General features: G+C 45.2%; 2 non-coding genes across 2 annotated transcripts; both read left to right on the forward strand.

Annotated features, from left to right (window-relative positions):
• The first annotated feature begins 3,206 nt into the window (after positions 1–3,206).
• Positions 3,207–3,297, forward strand: TRNAY-GUA (transfer RNA tyrosine (anticodon GUA)). Its single transcript is given in 2 exon segments — positions 3,207–3,243; positions 3,262–3,297. It is a non-coding gene; the product is annotated as a tRNA-Tyr (tRNA).
• A 1,602-nt stretch (positions 3,298–4,899) lies between these two features.
• On the forward strand, positions 4,900–4,972 carry TRNAK-CUU (transfer RNA lysine (anticodon CUU)). Its single transcript has one exon. It is a non-coding gene; the product is annotated as a tRNA-Lys (tRNA).
• The last annotated feature ends 4,572 nt before the right edge of the window (positions 4,973–9,544 follow it).

Genomic DNA, 9,544 nt, shown 5'->3' on the forward strand with positions numbered 1-9,544 from the left:
ATGTCTCGCTGTGCTGTTACAAATGCAGGTTCATTTAAGGGTCTACGATGGTAAGGCTTTGCAGCGGATGTCAACAACGGCGCATTGCTTCTTTGAATGCCTCTTTACACAAGGAAAAAAAAAGAACGAGAATGCGGGAGAAGTGTGAAAAAAAAACAAACAAACAATGCACCCAGCACTGAACTCAAACCCATGGCCCTACAATTAAAGGGGATCTGAAACACATTATGAGGACAGTACATAAGCACTCTCAACCACTGCATTGCGTTGTCATGAACACTTTACCCTACACACAGCAGAGAACCCACCTCTGGCCAGCCCTTTCCGTCGACATTGTCAAGCTTGCACCCTCCTCCGTAGCTCGCACCTGCGTATGCAAGTTTAGAGGTGGCTCTTGGCCTCTGTACTCTTGGTTAGGTTCTTTCAGACGTCAGGCAGGTGCCATGGCCGCGGCCAATAAGCCGCGTAGCTCCGGCGGTTCAGGAAGCTCCGCCCCCGGAGGTGGGGCCGGCGGAGGAGCGCCGACCTTTCACAACACCCTCAGCGTGCAAAAATGAAGAAAGGAAAGGGAAAAGCACGAAGACCCTGAAATTCAAATTTTGACTACAGATAACCCGCTTCTACCAACCACATGAAAACATTCTTGCTGTAGGATATTCGTGAAGTGGCCTCTTTTAACATCCTAGGCGTATCGAAAATTTATTAGAGCCCCTTAAAACCCCCCCAGAAAAAAAAAGTCACAGTTGAGTGACATTATTTTATAGCGTTCGCTATGCCTTTGCGTATGTCTACGTACGCTATACTAAAATTCTCTATTAACTCCTTCCATTGCCCGCAGGCTATGCGGCAACCCCTTTCGTAGTCTTGCGAAGTTGTGGCAGAGTTTATTTGTCCAATTCTGCGGGCTACCACAGGGTAGCCGTTAGGCACTACCCTCGTAGAGTCTAATGCCCGACGCACCTGGAGCAGTGTCAGGGTTAAAACGCGAAGCAGGAATTAGGGAACATCGGAAAATAACAAGAAGTTTTCTCGAAGGCTACGTGAGGTAACTAGAAGGGAGTTCGCGTGAAGTCGGACGTCTCGACCAAACTGTGCACTGCCTAAGATTAATTGCAGAGGACAAAGTTTGAACAATATTTAAGACCCGTTTTCTTAGCATCTACTGAACCCGGATCATTCTGGTTTATTTCACTTCCAATTTCCGCTCTTTGAACTGTACTGTAGAGAGAAACAACCCAAGAGCGAATTGTCAAATGCCCCTATAGGAAGCCCTTCACCAGTAGTGTCTACCGACTTCATTGACGCCGCGGTCAATCCGTTCAATCCGTTCATAATCCCCTATCAATTGTCAGCCCTCCGCGATTCACGCTAGCGGGTGTGTGGCAGCTGACGTCAGAGCAATTCGCTGGAGAGCTTCATTGGAGGGGCATTTGCCGCTTTGTTCCTGAGTTGTATGTGGTTATAGAATCATTGCTTTGCAGCGACTGTTCACAGTGTTGTGATTTTCTTTACGTGAAACAGTATTTTTTCTTCATTTCATTGAGTAAAGCTGTGCTGAAAAAAATAAAAATAAAACTGCACCCCTGTGCAGATCAGGCTGGAAGAAAGACTATGCCTTCTATTTTTTCTTGTTTTTCATATAATGGGTCAAATGAAACAAAAAAAAGGTTATTTTCGGACATCTGAGGTAAAAGACAAAGCACACATCTACTTTAGCTTCTTTTGAAACAATAAACGCACACTGGAACATCGTTTTGGTTGCCGTTTTTCGATTAATTCCAAAGTTGGGAATCAATTCCGTGGCGTGCGCACACGTCACGGAATTCCGTGACGTGCGTGCTTCGTTCTAGAGTTCCATCAGACTATGGTGAGGTCAGTTACTGCGCCATTTTAGTCGTCAAGGTTCAACAGCGCATTCGGGTTGTGCCGAGAGGAGATGAACAAGTAGCAGCAGCAATATGCGCACAAAGTCGCTTTATAGCACACTGCTGCAGCACCTGATGACAATTCACGAACGAGCGGGCCAAGGCTGCTAAGGAAAGATGCGAGCAGAGAAAGCAGCAGAGAAGCTACAGAAACAGCCGAATAAAGTGCAGAAAACAATGCCAGAGGTTATGATGTCACATTTTTAAATAAAAACACTAAACAGCGAGTGTTGTCCCATGTTGCCTGCTGCGAAATAAATGAAATGCTTTGAGCTACGCCACACGGCATATAAAGTTTACAGTGACTATTTCGGAACTTATCTTTATTTGTCTGCTTGGTACTCTCTCTTTGATACTGCAAAAAGAGTCGCTTTGGAGTAAAAAAAAAATCCATAAAAAACACATTTCTATGCCGATACTCTTTCTACACTTTTCATCACATGTAAAACGTGTGTCCTCACCGCACTTTCTATAGACATTAAGTGCAAGTTGAATCAATTGTTTCGGTGTGTGACCGTTCAGGATGCTCCTGCTCAGCTCCTTACCACCGCAAGGTGTCAGCTTAAGCCAGTGGTGGCTACGTCATGATCGTTTACAGAGCGCTGCCTCGCGAAGTATAAGGCACGAAGGAATTTATTCGCCCACTTCTTGTGGTATGTCGATAGCTACTGGGTACCCTAGCTCCTTCTAATTGTACACACGGGGCAGGCACAAAGGCTAGTGAGCTGGACAGAGTCGAAGACTGCAATGGGAAGCGGGCTCACTTGCTCCCTCCTATTACTGGTATCAAATTAGAGGAGGCGCTGCTATATCCTTTTCATGAAAATCGCCTAATTGGACGGATAAAGCTATCGTGTATGGGCACAGAGAAAGGAATGCTCGTCGCGATGGCCGCATATAAGACGCAGCCAAATTGCGAAATAAAAGCGATTATTGAAGAAAACTGAGCGTTCGAAGTTAATCAGGAATTACAAACACGATGCCTCTATTTTCTTCTACACTCGCTCCTTTATCACTTCCTTCATTGGCCGGTTCAGGTTTCCACTGAGAGTGAAGAACTTGCGGTGCATTTACTGTTCTCGAAAACATTCCAATTTGCGGTAAAACAAAACGAGACAAAACAAAAACACTCGGTGCAGAAAGCGAGGAAAGTGAATAGTGGGCAAGCAGCTCGAGGCCACTGTCCCGTCGAAAGTAAAACGATGCGCTGCCGCGATGGCTTTTCCTGCGAGTGCTACACACGGCGCACTTGAGAAAAGGAAGCCGGTTTCGCATCCGTCCCCGTCGATAGCTCAGTTGGTAGAGCGGTGGACTGTAGAGGTTTCGCGCTATGGACATCCATAGGTCGCTGGTTCGAATCCGGCTCGACGGAGGAATTTTTTTCCTAACTCTAAGAGTATTCTCGCCCAGTGAACAAGCGCAGATTCCCTCCAGCAGTTATTACGGTCGTCCTATCAGAACGTTTATTAAAGTGTTTTACGTTAGTGTTAGATCACGAAATTCAACTTGAGAAACATTGACTAAGTTGTCATTCTAAACGGCGAAGCTGGATATTGAGCTTCAATACCGAGCTTTGTCTTTTAAAGCTTTACCGCCTGAAGTTTGTTGCTCGCGTGTTCCACGCACATGCGTAGGTCGTTCCCAGCGCGGTAACCGAGCAGTGCTGTGGTTGCCGCAAGCTAGAGATTTCCACAAATCTTACGCGCAGAACATGAGCCACGGTAGCGCCAGAAGGCAGCGGTACGCTATAACCTCAAGCGTTTGTGAACGTAGAAATCACTAAAAGCTAATCTGTAGCATGGCGTTCACCACACGTGCAAATGATCGTAAACTAAAAAAAATGTTAAATGTAACGTTGTACCCTAAATCAATTATGTCTTCTGCAATGGTCGTTTTCAAATTACCGACTGCTGTTGCGGCTCTCTTACCGCAGCCCTTTCCCCATGAAAGTAAGAGCGTTGTGTTGCGCCTCCTAGCAGCAGTCGCAGGTTTTCTTTCCCAAGAAGATACTTTCTGCATGGGTAACGGGGACGTAAATGCATGATTAAAGGGAAGAGGGATATGGGAAATCAGTCAGTTTGTCAAAGCAAAGGCATCGCCTGAGGCAAAGCTTTCTGCGCTTGACGGAAACTGGGCGACGAAATCATGGGCAACACTATAGGAAATTTCTAATTAAGTACAACGTTTCGCAGCAGCATCTGAAGAAGGGACGTGCACCGCGGGTAAAATTTGCCGATATCATCATCATGATTGCGAGATGGCGCGTTTATTTTGAATGAATGAATGAATGAATGAATGAATGAATGAAGCATTTGTTCACTGAACAGCGGCATTACACAGAGGACGACATGTTTGAACAGCGCCTTTCGAACGCAGCAAGAATCATTCCCCCGAGCCTCGTCCTACGCCTTGAAAACTAGACCGATACGCTGAGGTGTTCTTTCATCCGGGCTCCCTTACCCTGAATAACGTGAATAATTAATTTCGTACAACCATTCAGAAAGATTAGCGATAGAGGTTTGAATCAAAGATCGCGGATACGCTGTAGATTGTATCCTTCATGTCAGAGAAGACTATATGCAAATTGACGGTACAGTCATCCCTGAGGTCATATTCCGTGGCGCTGACGTCTGTATTAACGCAATCCTAATCGAAATCAGCGCGAAGTGTGGACGAGATGTCGGTCTGCGCACGAGCGCCACGTCAGTTGCCTCATCGAGCCACCAAGAAGACTTGTTATTTTCCTTCGTTCTCTGCTGTTCTGTATCTGCCTTTCTGGTTTCCGCTGGCACAGCTCCAGGTGCTGCACACATTTGCTCGGCGAGGCTGCAGCATAGTACCGCTGCTCTGTGGCGGCCGCTAAAACATCGGCCAATGAACTCTGCCACGCCTTGGCAAGACTCCAAAAGGGTTGCAGCCTGATCGACCAGGCAATGCAGGCGTTAATACATGCTTTTCTGCCGTTGCGCCCATCGCCCGGCTAGCTCAGTCGGTAGAGCATGAGACTCTTAATCTCAGGGTCGTGGGTTCGAGCCCCACGTTGGGCGTTGCTTTTTTTTGGCTTGTGAGTATTTCTCTTCGTGTAAAGCTGTGTCCAGGGCAGCTATTGTTTACAAGTGGAAATTTTGCCTCCGTACAGGAAATTTCACCTGTACTGAACGACGTCCAAGTTCTGTTATCGAAGACAGGACTACTTTTATTATTTTGATATTACACATGGGAAATTCTTATCATACTGCCGTAACATCAATTAAAACGCAGAACTCGCCTAACAAGTAGCTTCGACCTGATTGGGTTAACTGAAGTTTGCCTACCCTGTGTCATCTGGCTGCTGTGACATTTCTATGGATTTGATTCAAGAAATTTTTCTTTCTTTTCAATCCTTATTGATTGCTGTTTGCGATTAATGTATTTTTTTACTTATTCTATTATTCTTACCAATGACCGAATAATCGTATTCTGTTTACTACTTTTCTTAAGTTATAATAAAAGTTGTTATCCTTGCCCTTCCTGCTATAGGGCTCGTCTTAGGGCCCGCAGTATATTGTAGATAAATAAATAGGATGATTCCTTCATATCGTACATAAGTTTTTTTTTATTTATATTTCGTTCACAGGACAAAAATGCGTTCGCCCCTTGTGATAGTATTGCCGGTTTGCTGATCCTTAATAAAGAAAACAAAAGAGAAGCTCAGCATTTAGAGTACGCTACTCTTGTACCGCATTGCCAGCAGAGGGAGGTGGTGTTGGTGAAAAACATTTATCGTACTTCTTTGCCCGAAAGAATGCCAAGCAGCTGGGCTGCAGGAGCAACATTTTTACGCCGCAGATATGAACAGCATATGCCCTGCCTACCAACGAACATGCGCACAGATCCCTACATCGTAACGAAGACATACCTTTAAACTAGGGGTGTGCGAATATCATATTTTTCGAATACGAATCGAATACGAATACTTAGCTCCGAATATCGAATCGAATATCGAATAATGAAGGACAGACGCATTTAACCACTACAAAACATTTATTTGAGCATCCAAGGACATCACATTTCAACTATCAATGAGTAAAATTACACAAAAGGCGTCTGTGGCTGCACAAAAGTATCAAAGTCGAGAACATTATTCTTAGAGGAGTGGAAATATCACAGAAAATGACTAGTACACAGCATTGATTAAGGCTAGCATGCCATAAGGACAAAAGCGCGTTGCTGGGATGAAGCAGCTTTGCGGATGGCTTTCCACAGCCTTGGTTCGCCATGGCACGAATCAGAGTCGGACGCGCATTGGCAGGTATAGCCACAAAGGAGCTCACCAGCACAGTCAGCTACGGCATGGCCTAACCTTACGCTATAGTGCCTAGAATACTGCAATATTCTAGGCACTATATACTCCGTTTCATACATAGCTGTCAACGCAGCCAAGGCTACGGCGCCTGTTTGCGCTCCTCGTCCGCATCGTAATGTAGTGCGTCGAAAGTGACAAGAGTAATGAACTCAAAATTAAAGTTATTTTTGGTTAATATTGCAGCATAATAATAATGGTGTTTTATTTTGCAAAAAGATTGCTTTTTCTTTAATGTTCTTCAAAACAGAGTGCCTTAGTTTTCTGGTTTTTTTTTTCGGCTCCTCCTGTATCAGGTTTTCGCAGCTAGGCCGGCCGGTGATGTCTTCCGCGTTCGTCTTTCGGTTTCCGAGTATGGAGAAAATGGCACCGCTATCGCCTACTCGCTTGTTTTCTTCGCCCACTGCGGCTTCAAAAACATCTCCTGCTCGCCTGTTCTCCAAGCTGAAGTCTCCGAAATTTTCGAAAGACTCCAAGCAGGTTATTGTCAACGTTTACTCTAGCGTAAGGAAGCGCTTCCCGGAGAAGACTGTGCGCGAAGTTCTCGAAACTGTGGGCGAGATGACCGGGGTGAGCCCTCGGACAGTTGCGAGGTTCAAGAAGGAAGGTCTCGCTACTGGAATAAGATCACCGCAAAAACCTAGGCCCTTTGTAAAATGAACAGATAGGCGCGCGCTTCGTACCACTCAGCCACGACGCGAGGCGGACGGATACATTTTGCTTGTTTTTTGCAGCGGACTACTTTCGTACCTTTGGCAGCGTTGACAGCTATGTATGAAACGGAGTATAGTTACGCAACGCTCTGGGCGCCGCCATGTTATTATGTCTATGACGATAGGACTTGCGGACTGAAATGAACGCCTGTGCTCACAGTCGAATATCCGGATAAAAAGGAATATTCGCGTCCGACTGAATATTCGACACAATAGGAATACTTGGTTTTCGAATCGAATACGCATACTAAAAATATGTTATTCGAATTATATTCGAAAATTTCGAATAATCGCACACCCCTGCTTTAAACCAATGGCGTGAACGTGTTCCATAGGCGGGCGTAGAAGTGCTGGTCATGAACCAATGGGGAGAGGTGGACATATGACAGAGTAGTGACGTCATGACACGAGTATAAGGATAGGTGGGAGGCGTCGTGGACACCAGGGGTCCCTGTGTAACAGGCTGCTACTGGAGTCACTGGAATAAATTTGCCAGTGACTAGAATAATTTCCAGTGACTGGAAGAGTCACTGGAACACATTTTTGCTGTCACACTAGCTGCTACCACAAGGGCTTTTTTTTGACGTTGACATAGACCAATTAAATCGGGAAAAAGCAAAGAATAGGGTGTCTTTGCATAGAGCAATTGGTTGGGACAACATACCAATGAGGTTAACTCTAATGCTCGGAAAAGATACAAGAAAGACTTTGTATGCTGCTTTAAGCGACATATAGGAAACTAAAGGAATCCCAGCAAGCTGGCGAGAGAGTAGAATGCGCCTGATGTACAATGGCAAAGGTGCAAAAGATCCCATTAAACCCAACAGGTCTGCAATGGTGACATCGGTATTGTATTGGTTATAAATGCAAGCTATCGAGGATCAGCCGCAAGGTCAGACTGAAGATGCAGAGGTGTTGGAAGAACTGGAAAACGGCTCCATACAACGTCGTATCTTAGAGAACAACTTGGTCGCAGTCATCCAATGTACTGAAATTGCAGAAAGGGAAAAACAATCACCGTGGATGTCGTTTTTAGACATCAAGGAGGCTTACGGCAGTGTAAACCAGGCCTTATTACAGAGAGCTTGGAAAGAGAAGATATGCGTTGTGAAGCAATGTGTTGAATGAATTAAGTGTAAAAGGATAACAACGTGGGAGTAATTTGGCCATGAATGAAAGGTGCTGCGAGAATTGCGGTTAAGACTATTTATGGCCTGCATCAGAGAGATTGAACGGAAGTTGGAAATGAGCGGATCAGGGTTTATTTTGTCATGGTGGCGAAGGAGACAACTGACGACAAGTCGCGTACCGAGACTGATGTACGCCGATAATATCGTTCTTCTTGCAGACGGCTCGGGCAATGACAGAGCTTTGCGGGAAAATAGCGGAAGTCCTTGGACTGAGATTTAGCGCAGGAAAATCGAAGGTCATGGTTTTTAATGTTGAGCCCGGAACAATCACGCTACAAAACTTGAAAAAAGTCATAGTTAGCGCGTACGAGTATCCTGGGATATGGATAAATGACGGTAGATACTACGTGCGGGAAAAAAAGGAAGAACTGTTGAGGAAAGCAAAAAAAAACAACTTCGCCATCCTAAAGAATAACGTGATTTGGGGATATAACGGATATGAAGTTATGAGGAGAATCTTGAAAGGAGCGATAGTGCTGGGCTTGAAGTTTGCAAACCCTGTGGTTGCTTGGGATCTACCACCACTTCTGCACTTGAAATAAAGCAGATGACAGTCGGTAGCTTGCCTCGGAAGCTGATGGAAACAATATTAATGGAGCAGTTCAAGCTGATAAGAGGTGGCCAACGCTCGAAGCTCGTGAGACAGAAAGTTGGGTGCAGTGAGAAGAAAGGTTTAGGAAAATGAATGGGGAGTGATGGATGGTGAGAAATTTCAGGTGCTTTACAGATGCATTATCGATACTACACGGAAAAGAAGAATAGACTGCTTGCTAATAAATAAAAATGTGAAAGGGGAGAAAAAAGCTTGAAGACAAACACCTTGGACCGTAAAGTCTGGTGCTCAGGAAACACTCGCAAAACAAAATGATGTACAAGCCAACGCTGGGGCTCTGAAGGACGGCTAAAGCTAACATTAAGGGAATTTTTTTTTAATTCCAAAGGGATCGAGTGGTTTACTTTTCGAGGCTAAAGCTGGGTCCTTGAGGACGAAGTGTTACCGGCAAAAGCTTCGCACCATGGATGACATCTGTCGTTGCTGTGTGCAAGAAAGAGAATCGATAGAACATAGTATTCTTATCCAGTGCGAGGCCTTCCAACCATCAGTGCACGATGCCACCGTAAGAATCTCGAGACTAGCGGCGAATGGCCCCCAAAGGACGTCCTGTTATGGCGTAACTGATTTTCCTGACGCCGCGATTAATCCGTACTTAATCCCCTGGGAATTTGCCGCTTCATTCTTGAGTTGTATTAGACTTTAGTGAGGTTATTTAATGCGCAATTTTAGTTGTCAGGCTTCAACAACGCATTCGGGTTGTGCCGAGAGGAGGTGAATTAATGAGTAGCAGTAGCAATGTGCGCATAAGGTCGCTTTAT

Source organism: Amblyomma mixtum, unplaced genomic scaffold (assembly GCF_055824585.1).
Source record: "Amblyomma mixtum isolate Tamu unplaced genomic scaffold, ASM5582458v1 scaffold_44, whole genome shotgun sequence".
Lineage (NCBI taxonomy): Eukaryota > Metazoa > Arthropoda > Arachnida > Ixodida > Ixodidae > Amblyomma > Amblyomma mixtum.